Source organism: Anguilla rostrata, chromosome 13 (genome assembly GCF_018555375.3).
Source record: "Anguilla rostrata isolate EN2019 chromosome 13, ASM1855537v3, whole genome shotgun sequence".
NCBI lineage: Eukaryota > Metazoa > Chordata > Actinopteri > Anguilliformes > Anguillidae > Anguilla > Anguilla rostrata.
This window is the reverse complement of record NC_057945.1, coordinates 266,119-287,979: the sequence shown is the minus strand read 5'-3', so window position 1 is coordinate 287,979 and position 21,861 is coordinate 266,119. Positions and strand designations below refer to the sequence as shown.

Sequence of the window (21,861 nt, the reverse complement as noted above, 5' to 3'; positions counted from 1 at the left end):
CACCTACCTACATCAGAATGTGACATAATACACTCACTGACACCTTAATGTGACATAATACAGCCACCTACATAGGAACGTGACATAATACACCCACCTACACCGGAATGTGACATAATACACCTACCTGCACCTGAATGTGACACAATACACCCACCTACGTCGGAATGTGACATAATACACCTACCACCTCTGAACACGCCATAATACACCCACCAAGACCGGAACGTGACATAATACAGCCACCTACACCTCAATGTGACATAATACAGCCACCTACACCTCAATGTGACATAATACACCCACCTACACCTGAATATGGCACAACACACCCATCTACACCTGAATATGACATAATATACTGTCAACAGCTGAGTTTGGCACAATACATCCACCTATACCCGAATAAGACATGGAGCACTCAACCTACACCAGAAATTAGCCAGTCAGATTTAGGATTAATTAAATAGTAGTGTCAATATGAACTTGTTCATTTACCTTGAATCACCTGGAAACTCTTCTCGGAGGTTGGTTATCCTCCCCATTGAATGATCACTCTTCATAGAAACACAGCTGGGTACAGGTGACCCTGCTCTTTCTACCTGAACCCTGTGAACAGAACATGGAGACAGACCTTCCAGTTAAACTCATCCTCTTACAGCAGCTCTATCCAGAAGAATCTGTTTTACACATTGTGTACTGAACCATTTGCGTAGTTTCTTTCTTGTACACACATCGGAGTTAGAAACAAATGAGCGTTGCGCACAGAATGCGCAAAGCAAGTTCTGTCAGGAAACTCAAAAATTGCAGCTGACCAATCAGTCGGCTCCATTAACCTCATACTCACGCGTTTCCACAATCATCCAATTGCATACACACAACACTCGTCTCTCACCCATCCAATCACAGGCACACATCACCAGTGGAGCGCCTTTTTAAACCACCAATCAGACCTCTCAGTGCTGCTGCTTGCCTGCGCTGCTTTTGCCTGCTTCACTGCTGCTGCTCAGAACTGCACTCACCCTCCACCACCCCATCATCACCTGTTGTTTGGATCTGCTTCTACATACTGGGGGGTTTACTGGTATTCTTCCTGTTTAGTAGGGGAGATGTATAGTACTCCCTGTTAGACAAAGTTAGTGCGTGCACTAATATCTAAAGCAGATCCATTCATTGCCAAACCAAAAATATGTATTTACATATCCATGTAAGTATTTTAATACGTGTGTTGTCCTTAACTGCATAAAATTTGGTGGCAGTTCGCTCCTTGTTGATTAATTCACATGAAATATGAAGCCACTCCTGTCTGAGCTGTGTTAACAGCTAGAATATAGGGACAGAGTGAGGAATGGAGGGAGGGGAAGTTTAACTCTGATACTGCAGGTAATGGATCCAGGGTCATTTATTGCAGAAATTTAACAAGAAAAAACACCATCTAAACAGCTGTGAGCCAACATGGTATACCACACCTACACCTGAACACACCATAATACACCCACCTACACCTGAATGTGACATCATGCACCTACCTACATCAGAATGTGACATAATACACTCACTGACACCTTAATGTGACATAATACAGCCACCTACATCGGAACGTGACATAATACACCCACCTACACCGGAATGTGACATAATACACCTACCTGCACCTGAATGTGACACAATACACCCACCTACGTCGGAATGTGACATAATACACCTACCACCTCTGAACACGCCATAATACACCCACCAAGACCGGAACGTGACATAATACAGCCACCTACACCTCAATGTGACATAATACAGCCACCTACACCTCAATGTGACATAATACACCCACCTACACCTGAATATGGCACAACACACCCATCTACACCTGAATATGACATAATATACTGTCAACAGCTGAGTTTGGCACAATACATCCACCTATACCCGAATAAGACATGGAGCACCCAACCTACACCAGAAATTAGCCAGTCAGATTTAGGATTAATTAAATAGTAGTGTCAATATGAACTTGTTCATTTACCTTGAATCACCTGGAAACTCTTCTCGGAGGTTGGTTATCCTCCCCATTGAATGATCACTCTTCATAGAAACACAGCTGGGTACAGGTGACCCTGCTGTTTCTACCTGAACCCTGTGAACAGAACATGGAGACAGAGCTTCCATTTAAACTCATCCTCTTACAGCAGCTCTACCCAGAAGAATCTGTTTTACACATTGTGTACTGAACCATTTGCGTAGTTTCTCTCTTGTACACACATCGGAGTTAGAAACAAATGAGCGTTGCGCACAGAATGCGCAAAGCAAGTTCTGTCAGGAAACTCAAAAATTGCAGTTGACCAATCGGTCGGCTCCATTAACCTCACACTCACGCGTTTCCACAATCATCCAATTGCATACACACAACACTCTTCTTTTAGCCATCCAATCACAGGCACACATCACCAGTGGAGCGCCTTTTTAAACCACCAATCAGACCTCTCAGTGCTGCTGCTTGCCTGCGCTGCTTTTGCCTGCTTCACTGCTGCTGCTCAGAACTGCACTCACCCTCCACCACCCCATCACCACCTGCTGTTTGGACCTGCTTCTACATACTGGGGGGTTTACTGGTATTCTTCCTGTTTAGTAGGGGAGATATATAGTACTCCCTGATAGACAAAGTTAGTGCGTGCACTAATATCTAAAGCAGATCCATTCACCGCCAAACCAAAAATATGTATTTACATATCCATGTAAGGATTTTAATACATGTGTTGTCCTTAACTGCATAAAATGTGGTTGCAGTTCGCTCCTTGTTGATTCATTCACATGAAATATGAAGCCACTCCTGTCTGAGCTGTGTTAACAGCTAGAATATAGGGAGAGTGAGGAATGGAGGGAGGGGAAGTTTAACTCTGATACTGCAGGTAATGGATCCAGGGTCATTTATTGCAGAAATTTAACAAGAAAAAACACCATCTAAACAGCCGTCAGCCAACATGTGTGGTAGGGTGGGCGTGATTTTGCGTTGGCTGCAGAGAGAGAGTGGGCGGGGCGGCTCTCGGAAATCTGCGCCACAGCTGTTGGGGATTACTAATCAGCACAATGTTTAATTGTTTAACTGACAATGTGCTGATTACCTCGACAGTGAGCCTGGGCGCTTAAAAGGCGGTCTACGGAGGCAGAAGGGAACTGACTGGAGATGGAGGAAGTGCTGACCGAGAGTCAGCAACAACAATTGTGTTTTGTACGAAACCGAAAACCGCGTGGCGACCGTGGAATAAAAAGACGCATTCACGTCCTGAAATAACTCTCGTCTTTCTCGTCTATTAACCGAGCGGTGGCACTCAGCTTGCTACAGGGGTTGGCCCATGCAAGGGACGGCAGGAAGCGAGACAGCGAAACAGAGAGAGAGAGGTAGATCAGAAATGGATCCGAACCCGAACCGGAGCGAGACAGCGCAGCCTCTCGTAGCGCTGGTACGGATGCTGGAGGGGATAGCACAAATGCAGGAGCGGCAGGCGGCCGTACACGCAGAGCAGATGGAGGCTCTGCGTGCACAAGCCTCCCTCCAGACCCAGGCGCTGCGACAGCTGGCTGCCGCCGGGGAAACAAGCTCCCGGGACCCGCCGTCCCGATCCCCTCTCCGGATCCACCTCCCCAAAATGACCGCAGAAGACAACATCCAGGCATTCGTGGAGAGTTTTGAGGTGGCAGCGGAGGCGTGCCAGTGGTCCCAAGAGGAGTAGGTAGTACACCTCCTGCCCCTCTTAACTCGGGAAGCCCAACAGGAGCGGCAGGCGGCCGTACACGCAGATCCCCGGAGCCCGGGCGGACTACAAGACTGTGAAGAGGGCGATTCTGGGCCGACTGGACTGCAGCCCGGAGGATTACAGGCGCCGGTTCCAGACGGCAAAACTGGTGGCGGACGACCGTCCCTTCGCGTAAGCACAAAGGCTATCTCATATGGCCCGGCGTTGGCTGCAACCGGAGATCCGGTCCACCGGGGGCGTGGTGGAGCAGGTCATCCTGGAGCAGTTCCTGGAAGGACTGCCGGAGAGAACGGCCAATTGGGTGCAGTGCCATCGCCCGACCAACCTAGAGGGGACGGTCACCCTGGCTGAGGACCACCTAGCGCTATACCCCAGCTCCCAGCAGCAAGCACGGCCGGAACCGGCGCCCAGGAGGAGACCCCCTCCTCGTACTGGCCCCTCCCCTGTCCCCAGGGCTCTGCCACCTCCCTTCCCTCAAACTAATCCCCCCTCTTTCCGATTCCCTCTCCAGGTCCAGGCTCAGTGGCGGGGGGCTCCGGCTCACAGAGGGCTCCTCAGACGCTCAAACCGGGGTGTTGGCGCCGGGTCACCTGCGCCGCGACTGTCCACTTATGGAAGTGGGGCAGGTGGTCCGGGTGGTCGGGCCGCCCACTTCCGCTCCCGATCAGGAGGGAGCGTACTGCATCCCGGTAAGGGTGCAAGGGAGTGAACACCGGGCGCTGTTGGATTCGGGGGCTATGCAGTCCCTGATCCAGCAAAACCTGGTTCGAACCGAGGCATTGGTAAAGGCACCCTGGGTTTCCATTCGGTGTGTGCATGGAGGTGTGCACAAGTATCCGGTAGTACCCGTGGAAATTTGTTACCAGGGAAAAACGCATATCCTGAAGGCTGCGGTTAGCTCCCGGCTTGCGCATCCCCTAATCTTGGGTACTGATTGGGCGGGGTTTAGGGAGATTTCTAGAAACATGCTGGGGGTGCGATCACGACCGATAGGGAAGTGTGACGTGTGTGCTGTTGACGGTGGTGACGCAGGGCCGTCCGACACGGCCGGGGAGGTTGAGACTCAGGTTGAGACTCCCCGGGGTCCTGTGTTCCAACCCGCGGAGGATTTCCCACTCGAGCAGTCTCAGGACGACACCTTACGCTTTGCCTATGACCAAGTGATGCGTATTGATAGTCAGCAGGTGCGCCCCGATGCAGTACTCTCTCACCCTTATTTTTCTATTATTAGGGACAGGTTGTATCGAGTGTGTCGTGACGCTCAGACCGGTGAAGAAACGACCCAGTTGTTGGTACCAAAAAACCGCCGGGAAATGGTTTTCCAGGCGGCTCATTACAACCCCATTGCAGGACACTTAGGTTATGATAAGTCACTACACCGAATAATGGCTCGGTTTTACTGCCCGGGCATTTGGGCGGACGTACGTCGGTGGTGTGCGTCCTGTCCCGAATATCAATTAGTGAACGCCCCGGCCACCCCAAAAGCGCCTTTGCGCCTACTACCCTTAATAGAGGTTCCCTTTGATAGAATCGCTACGGACCTCATCGGGCCATTTGAACGGAGCACCCAGGGATACCGTTTCGTGTTGGTCTTGGTGGATTATGCGACCCGGTATCCCGAAGCAGTGCCGTTGCGCAATATTTCAGCTAAGAGTGTAGCACAAGCTCTATTTCAAATTATCTCCCGCGTCGGGTACAGGTGACCCTGCTCTTTCTACCTGGGCCCTGTGAACAAAACATGGAGACAGAGATTCCAGTTAAACTCATCCTCTTACAGCAGCTCTATCCAGAAGAATCTGTTTTACACATTGTGTACTGAACCATTTGCGCAGTTTCTCTCTTGAACACACATCAGAGTTAGAAACGAATGAGTGTTGCGCACAGAATGCGCAAAGCAAGTTCTGTCAGGAAACTCAAAAATTGCAGCTGACCAATCGGTCGGCTCCATTAACCTCATACTCACGCGTTTCCACAATCATCCAATTGCATACACACAACACTCTTCTCTTACCCATCCAATCACAGGCACACATCACCAATGGAGCGCCTTTTTAAACCACCAATCAGACCTCTCAGTGCTGCTGCTTGCCTGCGCTGCTTTTGCCTGCTTCACTGCTGCTGCTCAGAACTGCACTCACCCTCCACCACCCCATCATCACCTGTTGTTTGGATCTGCTTCTACATACTGGGGGGTTTACTGGTATTCTTCCTGTTTAGTAGGGGAGATGTATAGTACTCCCTGATAGACAAAATTAGTGCGTGCACTAATATGTAAAGCAGATCTATTCACTGCCAAACCAAAAATATGTATTTACATATCCATGTAAGTATTTTAATACATGTGTTGTGCTTAACTGCATAAAATGTGGTTGCAGTTTGCTCCTTGTTCATTAATTCACATGAAATATGAAGCCACTCCTGTCTGAGCTGTGTTAACAGCTAGAATATAGGGACAGAGTGAGGAATGGAGGGAGGGGAAGTTTAACTCTGATACTGCAGATAATGGATCCAGGGTCATCTATTGCAGAAATTTAACAAGAAAAAACACCATCTAAACAGCTGTGAGCCAACATGGTATACCACACCTACACCTGACCACACCATAACACACCCACCTCCATCGGAATGTGACATAATACACTCACTGACACCGGAATGTGACACAATACACCTACCTACATCGTAATGTGACATAATACACTCACTGACACCGGAATGTGACATAATACACCCACCTACACCTGAATGTGACATAATACACCTACCACCTCTGAACATGCCATAATACATCCACCAAGACCGGAAAGTGACAAAATACAGCCACCTACACCTCAATGTGACATAATACAGCCACCTACACCTCAATGTGACATAATACAGCCACCTACACCTCAATATGACATAATACACCCACCTACATTGGAATGTGACACAATACACTCACTGACACCTTAATGTGACATAATACTGGAACGCTGTTTGTATTCCTCACATGGAGGCATAAATCAGGGGAGAAATCAGAAATCAGGGGAGAGGCTTGCGTTTATTGATCAAATAGTTGTTTTTTTTAACAAGGGGTGAAGGTAAGTGAACGATGTTGAATCGCTAAAGTCAAAGGAACGTAACTGAAGCTGAACCGGAGTTCATAACTATGGACACTCAAAGAAATGCTGGATCAACAAAAGACTATCTATGAGGAGGTATTAAAAAGACAGGAGGCGTCATTTTGGTGCTTCACACAAATGATCCTGGATTCGACCAACAAAAGGATTGATGGAATAGTTCCAGGACTTGAGTAACAGTCCAAAATACTCTCAGAAGAACATTGACGAAATAAAAGCAACACAGGCCGTGGATAAAAATGCTTTTAAGGACTTAGACAAACTGGTAAAGCAACTTCACTCCACTCCAGTTCAGTCTAATATCCTCCTTGAGCGTCTCGATTATTTGGAGAACCAAAGTCGAAGGAATAACATTATAATTGATGGAATAACTTCGGATCATGCAGAGGAATCGTGGGCTGAGACTGAGAACAAGGTGCATGAACTGTTAACCACCAAGCTGAAAATGGAGGCCAACTCAATTCAGATCGAACGAGCCCATAGAAGGGGTAAATTCAGACGAGACGTTGATAGACCCCGAGGTATCATAGTGAAGCTTTTGCGTTTTAAGGATAAGGAACTCATTATGGAAAAGGCAAGAGCACACCTAAAAAACACCTTGGTGTACATAAATGAGGACTTTTCCGAACTGCTGAGGAAGAAGAGAGCTGAAGTTTTGCCTGCGATGAGAGAAGCCAGAGCAAAGGGTAATTATGCCATAATCAGCTATGACCGGCTCACTGTGAGACCAAAGAGAAACACTGATGGGTCATTCTAGTTTTAATGGAAATCAAATGACTGTGTATCATTAGGTTGTCATTGAAACTGTGCCATAAGCCACTAAATGTCTATTAAGCTACCAAAGAAAGGACTAAAAATTGCCCATCTCAATATTTGTAGTCTAAAAAATAAGGTGCAAGATCGGAGTTGTGTGCTGTTCGAAAATGTTTTACATATTACTGCCATTTCTGAGACACATTTAGATGCATCTATAGAAGACACTGAGATGGCAATACAAGGGTATAACATATTCAGACATCACAGAAATAAGCATGGAGGAGGTGTAGCCTTTTACGTTCAAGATCATATACCAGTCAAAATAAGAAAGGACCTAAGTGCACCAGGTGTGGAAGTGTTGTGGCTACAGGTTCATCTACCTCATCTTAAACCCATATTAGTGGGCTGTTGCTACAGACCATCTAGCTCTAATATACAGTACCTTGAGGACATACGCACAATGCTACAGACAGTCACTGATACTAACAGAGAAATATATTTTGTTGGAGACCTTAACATTGACTGGTTCTCCAATACATGCACACTGAAAAAAAGTTAAGTGATGTAGCTAGTGTATGTAATTTATCCCAGATTGTGAATTTACCAACAAGAGTCAATATCAGGTGTTCAGGAATGTCTTCTTCAACTTGTATAGATAATTTGTTCACTAATTCTGTGGATATATGGTTGTATCTGTACCAGTAGGCTTCAGTGATCATATCATTGAAGTGGCAAGGAAAACAACGGTTCCTAAAGCTGGGCCCCAAGTGATATACAAAAGATTTTATAAAAAATTGTGAAAATGCATTTGTTGAAGACATGAATAATATACAGTGGGATACTGCGGTTAAATTAACTCATACAGAGGCTGCCTTACAACTATTTATGCAACTGTTTTTATCTACTTGTGACAAACATGCTCCTATCAGAAAACTAACTGTCAGAACCACTAAAGCCCATTGGCTTGATTTGGAGTTGAGAAGCTGTATGACAGAGAAGGACCAACTGAAAAAAGCTGATATCATATCTGGTAGTTCAGCTGATTGGCAGGCTTACCGTTCACTGAGAAACAAAGTCACAAAAATACTAAAACTACTATAAACTAAAGAAAAAGCAATACTATCAATCCAAGATTGAGGAGATTAAGGGTGACAGCAAAAAGTTATGGAGAACCCTTAATGAAGTAATGGGTAAAGATAAAATGAATAGAACTCCCTCATTTATTGAATCTGGTGGTGGATTTATTACCAAACCTCAAGATATAGCTAATTATTTTAATAATTATTTTATAGGTAAAGTGGATACAATAAGAAATCAAATGTTGCCAGTGAACGGTGAGCTGTCTGAGTCACTAATTAAACAACATATTATGTATGACAAAAAATGTGAATTTGACTTTACCAATATAAATACAGAAGAAATGGAAAAGCTTCTCTTGTCATTGCAGTGTGATAAACCTTGTAGCTATGACAATCTGGATGGTAAATTACTACAGCTGTCAGCTAGGATTGTGGCGAAGCCACTGTGTCATATTTTTAATTTGTCTGAATGAAGGTGTTTATCCACAAATGTGGAAAATAGCAAAAGTTACTCCCCTACCAAAAAATAGCAAGGAGTCATTTACTGGACCAAATAGTCGGCCTATTAGTATTTTGCCTGCTTTAAGCAAACTTATGGAGGGTATTGTATTTGAACAGATTCAGCATTACTTCTCGGAAAACAGTATCAACTCTGAATTCCAACATGCATATAAGGTGGGTTACTCAACATGTACAGCTTTAACACAATTAACAGATGATTGGTTAAAACAAATTGACAGAAAGTTAATGGTGGGTACAGTACTGCTGGACTTCAGTGCAGCTTTTGATCTTATAGTCCATGAGCTACTACTCGTCAAACTATCTGTATATGGATTCAAAACTTCAGCTATCAATTGGATGGAAAGTTATTTATCTAACAGACAACAGTGTGTTTTGTTTAATGGTACCCTGTCAAATATTAAATCACTACAATGCAGAGTTCCGCAGGGCAACTGTCTACCTCTTCTATATTCCATATTTACAAATGATCTGCCATGTGTATTAAAAAATGCATGCATGGCTATCTACGCTGATGATACTACAATGTATGTATCTGCAGAAAATACCAAGGAGCTTAATAACATGCTTCAAGAAGAGTTGATGCTGGTTTCTGAAAACAGGCTAAAGTTGAACATCTCAAAAACCAAGAGTCTGATACTCCAGGCATGGTCTAAGGACAGATCAAGAGCTGTGCGTCTCTTTGCAAGGGGTTGCTATTGAGCATGTTAAAAAGGTCAAATAGTTGGGTGTCACACTTGAGGGAACACTGTCATGGTCAACTCACATTAATAAAATGGTTACCAAAATGTGTAGAGGCATTTCCATCATTAGAAGGTGCGCTTACTTTTTAACAGAGATAACGATTAAGCAAGTAATACAATCTTTAGTCTTATCCCACCTCGATTACTTTCCAGCAACCTGGTCTAGTGCTTCAAAACAAGAGCTTAATAAGATCCAGCTCACTCAAAACAGAGCTGCCTGCCTTGCTCTTCACTGCTCAATGAGGGACAGTGTGGAAGGGATGCATGCCAGGCTGTTATGGATGAGGGTGGATGAGAGACTGGCATGCAGCCTGGTCATGTATATAAGAAACATTTGTGCCTTAAGAAAACCTACATACTTATATTCACAGTTAACACACACCAATGGCAGACATTATTATGACACCAGACATGCCTTTATGGGATGCTTCACATTACCTTTACCTAAAACCAATGCTTTAAAGAAAACTGTAATGTATAGGGCTATGTCAACCTGGAACAAACTACCACAACATTTAACCTAGATTATCAGTAAAATCAGTTTTAAAAAGAAATTAAGAACAGCAATTATTCAGAAAGAATTCAGTTAAGGCTACGTATAATGCTCTGTATGTGAAGGTTGATTATATTTGTGGTGTTAACCGAGGTAAGGCTTCGCTATGCACTAGTAGTATTGGGCAGTTATATATACAGTACTTATATATACCTAGCCTACTAACTGTATTATTTGCTTTAACCATTTATTGTTGAGGTGACATTATGAATGTGAGAGAACTACTTATTTTCTCTTTTTTTATTTCATTTTGTTTTGTTGATAATGTGGATTGTCTATAATGTGACGTTTGAATGTCTTATCTTGTCTTGTCTTTTGTGTGGACCCCAGGAAGAATAGTTGTTACTGAGGTAGTAACTAATGGGGATCCTAAATAAATAAAATAAATAAATACTAACTCACTAATACTAACTAACAGAACATGGAGGCAGAGTTTCCAGTTTAACTCATCCGCATACTGCAGCTCTAACTCACAGAACATGGAGACAGAGCTTCCAGTTTAACTCATCCTCTTACTGCAGCTCTAACTCACATCACATTAAATATCTGATTCGTGCATTCATACCTCTTTCTGTTAGTGCTGAGGGTTCCTCCTTTGGTGTCTGGCTCTCCTGAGTGACTCATTTTAGAAACAGCGCCCCCTATCTCAGGAGACTGGAACACATCAGACCAGTTTACACCACATGTGGGTTCTATCCCAAACTAGCCAACCTGTAAACACACAAATGAGACCACTGAACACACATATAGAACACTGAATACAGACAGCATATACACGCCACATGTGACAGGAAGCAATCAATAATTTAAATAGGCCCTAAACATGTTCTATACAGCAACTGCATTACATAAATGTAAGTGGTAAGCTCTATATTGATTGTACAACTTGAGAAATATTTTTTGTTAACGATTCAATGGAATTCAATGGAATCGGTCAAAATTTCACATTTCTCAGATTATACATTTATTTACAGAAAATAAGTGTCACAATTATTGCCCCCTCCACCCCTTATTCTGAACTTTATTCACCCTCCCCTTGCAAGGATAATGGCACTGAGTCTTTATGAATAACGTCTTATAAGACTGGAGAACACATTGGGAGGGATCTCCATCCAGATCCTTAATTTCTTTTGATCTTTGCTAAAGAACTGTCCTGTTCAATTAAAACTGCAGGTTTCCCATGGAGTTCAAGTCTGGAGACTGTACCCATTGCAAAATGTGGCTTATGTGGTTAATTAATCATTTATTTGTGAATAGTCATGTGTGCTTGAGGTCACTGTTTTGCTGGAAGATCCACTAGTGGCTTTCAGTCTGCTGGCAGAGGCAACCAGGTTTCTGGCTAAAACGTCCTGGTACCTGGGTAGAGTTCATGATGCTGTTGTTTTTAACAAGGGCCCAAGGATCAGTGGAAGCAGAACAGCCCCGTAACATCAAAGATCCACTGCTGTATTTACCAGTATATATGAGGCCTGTTTCTGTATACACATCCCTAAATCAACACCAAACCCATATCCTTTGTATTATATACCGGCCACTTTATTATGTACACCCGCTCATTAATGCAAATAGCCTACTCCACCAAACAGCAAATCACGTGGCTACAACTCAATATATAAAGTATGTAGACATAGTGAAGATGTTTAGTTTTTTGTTTGAGCAAATATTGTAATGAACAAGATGTGTGATCTAAGTGACTTTGACTGTGGCATGACTGTCGGTGCCAGACGTAGTGGTTCCACCATCACAGAAACAGCTGCCCTCCTGGGATCTTCATGCAATACAGTCTCTAGAGTTTACAAAGAATGGTGCAATGAACAATGTAGTATAATGGGTAAGGAACTAGTCTTATAGCCTAAAGATCACAGGTTTGATTCTAGGGTACAAAACTACCATTGTATCCTTGAGCAAGGTACTTAACCAGCATTGTTTCAGTATATATTTGACTGTATAAATGGATGCAATGTAAAAGTTGTGTAAGTCACTCTGGATAAGAGTGTCTGCTAAATGCCTGTAATGTAATGTAATTGTAGGGTGGAGGACTAAAATAGGGCTGCCACCAGGGGGCGCTGCTCCGTTCTGGTACAGTAACTGTTGTCGGGGACCCTCTTGGGCCATGTGAGATCAAGGTCAAGCCATAACTGTTTTAATTCTGAAAGGTAGGAAGCAGAAATCTCTCCCTCAAAACAGTTTTATACCTTGATTAATGTTACCCATCCATGTAATTTGTTCATGAAATATGGAAGATAATATGTTTGATGTTCATTATATGTTACTATTTGCGGTCAATGATTTACATAAAGTATGCAGTGTTCATCTTTATTTATGGCACTGGCGTGACTAGTAGCTATTTATTTCGCTATTGAAAATGAATGAAGTGCACAACTAATTTGGTTGTGGATTAAATGTTGATTGTATTTGCTACTACTTAGTGTTTTACTAGCTATATTCTTTTATTTCTTGCCATATGTTTATTAGACTTTAACTACTTATTTTATGCAAATTGAACTAATGTGAAGCATGTGTGCTACGCTAGCTATGTGTAGCTGCAGTGTAGTGTAGTTGGCCATGTAACTAATTCAGCCATGACTGTTTTAATTCAGAAAGGCTGGATGTGTGAGACTGACTGCATGCTGCTGTTTCAACTGCTTCATCTGCCACCAAAGAAACAACACTGCTGTGTTTCAACCGCAACCACAAACTCTCCCTATACTCCTTTTCTTCCACCAAGACCCACACATAAAACGACACAACGCAGACTTTACGGTCAGGGTTTTTCGTGGAAGGGACGAAAAGCATAAGGACACAGTAAAATAGGGTTACACAATGATGTCATCTCATTTAACAGTAGATGAGACAATGTCATTTTGAAAATGCTAGATTTTGGGTTGATGATACTCAGTAAATTACCTTCCCAGTAAAACATTTTACTACTTAACTTTTATTAAATATTTGGGCCCTCACATAGGTTACAAGTCATACCTATTAGAATCAAGATGTATCTGCACTTGACTGTGCAGATGGATGTGCCAGATTGGTGGTTTACATCACAGAAACATTGCCTCCTGGGATTTTATGATAATCTCAGTTTACAGAAATGTGTGTAAACCACCTTGTTTGAAGATCAGTTCAACTTTAGTGAAGTTGCTGTTGTTTTTGATGAAAAAATTGATTTTGATTAAGTGTGTTGCCTCCAAATGTTTTAACTCCAGAGACTAGGTAGCAAGCATTGGAAACTGGCCCCACAACCACTGTTCTCCAGGCCATGATATCTTTGCTCTGACATCTACATTCTGGGTGAAATGATCAGCTTCATGTGGTTAAATTATATATGGTCTACATATAATCATATATTTACCATGCATGACAACAACATTCATGAGTATATATATATATTTATACTAAATAAAAAAAATTTCCAGCCATACATACATTAATCATATATAACATATATATATATATATATATACACAGTTGCAATCAAAATGATTCAACCCCTGTGGAAACTGTAAATATTTTTAAATGTATGCTTTTTGGGAGACTTGAAACTAAAAAAACAACATATATGTCACTTGTGTGTTATGTTAAAATTCAAAATAAAAATGTAATGTAAATTTTGTATTTCAGCCATATCATAAATATTCAACCCCATTCAATATCACCATTTTTTAAATATTTGCTGGTCTGTAGGGTGACTAAATTTTGTGGAAACACACTTTATCCATAAAGATACTGTTTGCTTCACTTGTGATAAACATATAAATCCCACCGATGCACTTCTACACATCAATTTGAAGCTGACTAGCAAACATGCCAAAGACAAAGGAGCTCTCTCAAAAGTTAAGAGAAGAAATTATTTCACTGCATAAAAAAGGCAATGGATACAAAAAGATCTCCAAGATATTGAAAGTACAAAGAGACACAACTGGCAGCATCATAAGGAAGTTTAAAAGTCATGGAATAGCAGTAACCCTACCTGGAAGTGGAAGGAAGAGTAAAGTTACATCAACTGTTATCAGGCACATCGTAAGAACTGCTGAGAAAACACCTCATATTACTGCCAAAGGATTACAGAATGACCCTTTGAAAGCTGGAACAAAAGTAGGCTATAAGTACAGACGTTAAGAAGGATATTGAACAAGCAAGGCCTTCATGGCCGGACACCTCGCCGCACTCCACTCTTAACCATTAAGCATATGAAAAATTGACTTGAATATGCAAGACATCATTTGGATAAGTCTATGGAGTTTTGGGAGAATATTTTACGGAGTGACGAGACAACTGGAAATTTTTTAGACCCATGGATAAGCGGTATGTCTGGCGCAAGAAAGGTGCAGCTTATGACAAGAAGAACACCAGCCCCACAGTGAAGTATGGAGGTGGGTCAGTCCTTCTGTGGGGGTGTTTTGCTGCTTCTGGTACTGGCGATCTTCAGCGTGTGACTGGCACCATGGTTCCTTGAAATACCAAGCCATTCTAAAGAAGAATGTGATGCCCTCGGTGCATAAGCTGAAACTTGGTGATCACTAGACTTTCCAGCAAGACAATGATCCCAAGCATACATCAAAGTCAACCAAAGCTTGGTTCAGTGAACGATCTTGGAATGTCCTAGACTGGCCTTCTCAGTCCCCAGATTTAAATCCCATTAAAAATCTTTGGTGGGATTTGAAGAAAGGAGTGGAATCACAAAAATCAAAGAATATCGGTGAACTTGAAGCATTTGCACAGGAAGAATGGGCCAAGATTCCAAAAGAGAGGTGTCAGAGGCTTGTGAGAACTTAGGCTATAGGAAGCCTTTATTGGAAGTTATATAAGCTAAAGCATGTCCCACAAAGTACTGATTTTGGGGGTTGAATAATTTGGTCATTGATTTGTTTTTGGAGAGAATATCATTTTTTCCTTATAACAAATAGTAAACTCAGCTGCATGTTTTCAAAATCACTTGAACATGTTCTAATAAACATGTAGCCTATTTCTGTTTACAAAGGCTTAGTTGATACATTGTCATGAAATTTTATTCACATCACAAAGACATCTTATGGGTTAGAGGGGTTGAATAATTTTGATTGCAACTATATATATATATATATATATATATAGCTAATTACATTGAATTGAGAAAACCAACCACTTTATCAAGTTTTATAAGTTAATATTTTTCAATCATCATGATGATATGATTATTTGGGGGAGGGGGGGGGGGGGGCGGGGGTTGTTTTGGCCAATTTTGAATATTGGCCATCCCCCCCCTAATTTAAGCCCATGTATAGCCTATATATATATATATATATGTATGTGTGTGTGTGTGTGTGTGTGTGTTTCATTAGTTATTTTATTCTTGTTCCCCTCCTCGTACACCCCTATTTGTTAAAGTGAAATGAATATTAGAACCAGCTATCATGCTTATGTCTGACCAGGTATTAATTGTATTTTCATTTTTTTCATTTACTCCCTCATTTATTTATGTATATTTCTTTGAATATATATTAGGGTGCATCAGACCCTATGGTAAGCAATTGAATTAGGTCCATAAATACTCTATAACATGGATTCTCAAATTTGGACCACAAATTTAAATCCAGCCCTAGTTTTATGTTCTCCAGGTAATTAACAGAACAATTTATGCTACTTTGTGCCAGACTGCATTCACACGTGACTGCAGGGTTTCCCCCAGAAAAGTTGTTAGGCCAGGTGGCAAGTATCTTTTGACGGGGGCCGGCGGCCCGGCGGCCAAGTGTCTTTTTTGATGGGGGCCCGGCGTGGGCCAGTGACAGACTGATGGCAGCATTAAGGTAGGGCCCTATAGTTTCTGTGATAACAGAATCACAGACGGAATCGCGGAATTGAGAATTTTAAAAAGCTATAACACAGATTCCATAGGGCTCTACATTAATTTCTATTTACAACTATAACTATTTACAGCATAGCATAGTCTTACAAAGAATCTGACAACAATGTACAGACTTGGAATGCTGTGTTTTCAACAACAACAAAGGAAATTAAATTAAATTAAAATAAATAATATCAAAGTCCTGATTGGCTACTGATTCTTACAGCCTTGGAATGCTGGGCACATTTCAACAACAACAAAATATCTATGTATCTGTGTTACTGACTGTTTGGCTAGCTAGCTAAGTTAGCTAAATGACCACGTTGTCATGCTCATCAATGCCACCAAGCTAATGTTATTAATAAACAATGAAGTCGTTATTTAGATGACGATTAATAAATCATGTAATGTTACAATGTATCGAACGTTACATTCATGCTACTAGTTTAACGTTACCTACACACTGCTTAAGTTAATATTAAAAGAATGTACTTACCGACGAGATGAAGTGATAACACAGTTTGTAACGAGGTTAGTTAGCCTACTAAAGAAATGGTGCCTTGCTAGGTACCGTTAGCTTGTGATAGCTGGAAGCATCAAGTGTTGAACGTCACTCTATGCACAATGAGGGTACAGAACAGACCTGCTGTTTTCCTATAGTGCGTTCATGTTTAAACCAACAGATGTCGCTGGTGAGCTTTCCAACCAAGCCGCCCCACTGTAACTGTAGTTTAAAAAACATCTTAAAAATACATTAAAAAAAAAAATTCCCCGATGCTTAGGCCCGGCGAAGGGGTCAATGTAGACCCGGTGGGCTGCCGGGCTTGCAATACACTGGCGGAAACCCTGCGTGAGTCCCAGGTAAACGGAGGGTGGAAAACAAGCAGTTCTTGGATGTGGAAGCCCGCGATTAGAGTAACAGTACACTAGAACCACACCAGAAACCCATGATTTGGGATGGCAGATATGCCATCCCAAATCATGGCAGGGCGGCATGCCCTATACCTGTACAGCACCAAGAGTTTGGCACGCTTCAGGGTCCCCCACAGAAATAACAGCCACAGACACTCAGCCCTTAAAAACATTAAATTCTGTACATTCTCACCCCATTTCAACAGACAGAATTCATAAACAACTTCACATGTCCACACAATAAAGCCCCAAACCAAGCGGGTTTTCCTTCTTCTTCTTCCTGCCGACTAGCCTATACCACAAACAAAATGTCTCCCTATTGGACATTTTACCGACACCAGCCAATCCTTCACCTACACGAGCCAATCAAAATCTTGCACACACGCAAAATAGCCATATCTTTTTAGTCTGAAACATTTCTGGTCTTTACAGTCTGTTCACGGCCTAGTGGTCAAAGTTACAGCCTATGGACCATGAAGCTGCTGGCTCAAGCCCAGCCAGGGTCACATTTCTTTAACCTGGTTTTTTTTACTTCTCAATTATTGCTTTTCCACCACTTTTGCAACGTATACACTGCATTATGACATACCATCTACACGTTCAGTTAACCGGCTACAATATTGCAAAGCCATATGGTCTCAACAGGAGCTCTTCTATTATCACCCAATAAATTTCCAAGTTTCCACAGCCAGTCTGTTTATGGCCTAGTGGTCAGTGTTACAGTCTATGAACCATGAAGTTGCCGATTCAAGCCCTGTCAGGAACAAGTTTCTTTAACTTGGTTTTTTCCTCACTAATAATTGTCTGTTACTTATCAATTATTGCGTTTGCACCACATCTGCCCGGCATTTACCGCATGTATACACTGCATTATGACGTACCATCTGCACGTCGTCCAGTTAACCGGCTACACTATCGCCAGGCTATATGGATTCAACCGGAGCTCAGCAGTGCTTACTGGCCTGTGTTCTTTAAAACCACGGACGGGTTTTACCAGGACATTTCACGCATTGAATTGTTATGTCGTGGTGGCGTACTGCCAAAGTTACGCACTGAAAGCCAGAGGTCGAAGAATCTAATCCCGCCTCGCCCTCAGGAAGATATTTTGATATTTTACACTAACGTTTTCTTACACTTATATTTGCTTTACCAAAAGTCACTCACGGCCAGCCATATGCATTTCATGACGACAAATGTATTGGTTTTCTTAAAAAGTTACACCAGCTGACCACTGTGCCATTTCTACTAACTATATTTCTTCACTTGGCTACTGTAGAAAACGTTCTTATCAGCAAACGCCACATTTCTACATTCATGTTACCTCGCTCTGTTCTCTATCTACCCACATACAAACAATTACTACGTATGTACTGTCTGCAACTCCCCATTAAAACATTACATTTCAACTCATGACTCAATCATAATTATAACTACTAGTACTCAACATGAGAACAGCACATCAGGGCAATAGATTCCCTATTCATTATCGCACGTTACTTCACCCATCACTTTCACGAGGGATATGCTTATAAGGAAACGCAAATTGCTCATGGTCACTTCATTTACTTTGCACTATAGTCTGTCATCATGTCAAACTTCACCTACATGCCCATTCTGCTAAAAAAACATATTGTTTCAACTAGTCAATTTCATAATTTCTCCTCATTTCTCTCGTACTATTGTTATTTTATCATGCAAAGATTGCTGGGACATATGCGTCTGCTCCTATTCCGCCCTATCAAGTGTTCCGCTTCTACTACTTCTAATTCTCACATAAGGTCACTGATCTACCTTAGAAAAAACAGCGAAGAGGACTCCTACCTGCAGATAAGCCTATCAAACTGCCTATAAACCTTACAAACACTAAAAGTGCATCTCGACGAAATAGAAGCCAATTGCACCCAGACCGCCATTTTATTGTCAGTTTCCTGTTTTGCTGAATTATGCGTGTTAATGTGATTATATTAGAAGATTCCCGTTCCTCCTCACACCTCTTCACCTGTAGTTTATATTCTCTCCATCCCACTCCACAACACGCTACTTACTCTGTTCTTTTTTCAGTTTTATTCCATCTTTTACTCCCTTTTCTTTCTCGTCCGTCTTTGAAATGGCGTTTGAGTTTGAAACACTCTCAGAGTTGTACTTTTGCACTTTCACTTTCCAATTGAGCTTTTAAGTCAAATTGCCTCCAAGGTGCGTCTGGTTCGTGACGTCACAGCCCAATGTTAAAATCCTATTTACTTTTTAAAAATCATTGATTGTAAAATATCTATAGCGATTAAAAATAAAAGATTTCTCACGTTTTTTTGGGACCGTCATTCTCTACCGTAGCATGTGCTTGGTTATATTTATTTCAATCTCTGGAGGGAAAAAAAACGGATTTGTGTCGATTTACGATGTGCTGGTGGTCCTGAACTACACTAAATCAATCAGTCGCACGGATACACGTCTACCCGCCAAGTGCGGTGCCTTGGCTGCCCCTAACTGTTGGTCTGGGATCAAATTTCCCTTCCCAGGTCCTAACTTTAACCATTAGCAGGAGAAGAAAATAACTGACTCAGGACCAGCAGATAGGCCCAACTGCACCCAACACCGGTGGCTAGCTAGCTATACCCACGACAAATGCGGTGTCACTGGTTAGCTTAATGCATTTTTTCAATGGTCGGGACAATAATGTTAAGAAGGGAGAAAATCATTCCAAATCCAACCATGTAGAGCAGGTCATATACAGCCAGGGTAGATTAGCGGGTCTGTCAGCGCCAGCATGAAAGATATCGTTCGTAAAGTTTCGGTTAGCTAACGTTAACGTTAGGAAGTGCTGGATCAGCAGGTAGCTAGCTAGCTGCCAAAGTCAAGGTTTATTTGTCATTACCAGAGACTGTAAAAATATAGGTACTACCCCAGGCCACTCCCTGGACACGCCCCTGGGTTAGGGCTCTGGCTCCTGAATAATTTGTGCAGGAGTGGTGTGGCTTTCAGCTGGACTGTATTAAGTTCCCAGAACTCAAACTAACGGGCAGTCCGTGAGATTCTGACATGGCGTCAGACGAACCTCACCACAACATTCTATTACTACTGGGTGTGTGTTAATCCTGGAGTGTACTTAGTTTATTTCTGTAGGCTTGTGTACGGTCCAGGCCGACATAGCAGTTTAAAGTTGCTTTTTAAATGTGATTGTCACATGCCGTGACCACCCTGGTAGCGATGTTGCAGCGTTTCCAGGTGCTAACCTGAAGAAGCAACAGGCACGCGTGTTGTTTGCAGCCTTACGTCATCGAGCTGTTCTGGTTACACAAAAGAGACTGATTTCCTTCTTTGAGTTTTCGTCTCTGGATGGACTGGATCGCATTTATATAGCGCTTTTATCCAAAGCACTTTACAATTGATGCCTCTCATTCACCCATTCACACACACACTGACACACCAACGGTGAAAGGCTGCCATGCAAGGTATCAATCAGCTCGTTGGGAGCAATTACGGGTTAAGGGTCTTGCTCAGGGACACTTCGACACGCCCAGGGCGGGGGATCGAACCGGCAACCCTCCGACCGCCAGCCAACCGCTCTTACCTCCTGAGCTTGTCTCTGCATTTTACTCAACTTCCCAGCATCCTTCCCTACTCAAGCACACTTCCTGGCAGGCTGTGATTGGCTGCCGAGCTCAGGTGTTTTCCACACTGAGCGCAGTGAAGCGGGATGTCTTGCGCGGTATCCGCTGGTCTGCCCCCGCCCCTTCTGCTGCCCTCCCTCTCAGATCCTGCTTTTGTCGGACTTCTATGCCTACCTGCGGAGGGAGCACCACCTGGCTGTACCTGAAACGCAAGGACGGGAGCGAGGCCACGCTGGTGCTCAAGTAGATCTGGGCATGGCGGTGGGCGTGGCCATGGGCGTGGCTCTGACATCGCCACAGCGCTCGACTCCTCCGGGCTTTCATTGTAAGATACGTCTGTTTGGCTTTGTTCTGCGGAGCTGCTCCTCACAGACCAACGTCTCGGAATTCTGAGGGCACTCTGGACGGAGGCTGTGAAGTTCATGAGCCAAGAAGCACTCTAGGACCCATGCCCTCCTGCAGACTACTGGAGGATTGTGGGATTTGTAGTCTTATCCTATTTTTTTGATCTTTGCATCTACATCTTTCACTATGATTTCGGAAAGGACCAGCAAGCTCTCTCTCTCTCTCAAAAAGACAAGCAGCCCAACCACATTGTGTTTCTTTGCTTGTCAGAACACTCCTGCAGTTCAGGCCTGGGCCTGCAGAGGGCAGCATGTGAACGTGCGTAGGAATTCTTTCACTGTGGGTCTTGTGACTCAACAAGTGAATAAAGTGAAAACTTGGAGGGGGGATGGCAGAAATGCTTATATTTTTGTCTGTGGAAGGAGGAGGTCTGTATGACAAAATACAAAAACCGGTTTACTTTTTTATTATTAAGCAGAGAGCATGAGTCTAGAGAGGTACAGAGTCTCTGTGGAGCTTTGCTTGGGTGTTTGGTGTTTGTAAAAATGGTCAATGAAAAATAAATAAAAAAAGGGGTTTAATCTTATTACCATTTTTTTATTTTTTATTTTTTTTTGGGATTTTGCCTTTTTTCAGATCACGTCTCTC

The 21,861-nt window shown here is 42.7% G+C and overlaps 1 protein-coding gene and 1 long non-coding RNA gene across 2 annotated transcripts in view; both read right to left on the bottom strand.

Moving 5' to 3' along the window:
* LOC135238057 (uncharacterized) overlaps positions 1 to 21,861 on the bottom strand; it is a 228,466-nt gene that overhangs the window by 98,430 nt on the left and 108,175 nt on the right. The gene's annotated exons all lie outside the window — the stretch shown is intronic.
* Positions 5,442 to 19,704, bottom strand: LOC135238059 (uncharacterized). Its single transcript, XR_010325001.1, has 3 exons — positions 19,302 to 19,704; positions 11,087 to 11,232; positions 5,442 to 5,474 (listed from the first exon to the last, which is right to left on the bottom strand). It is a non-coding gene; the product is annotated as an uncharacterized LOC135238059 (long non-coding RNA).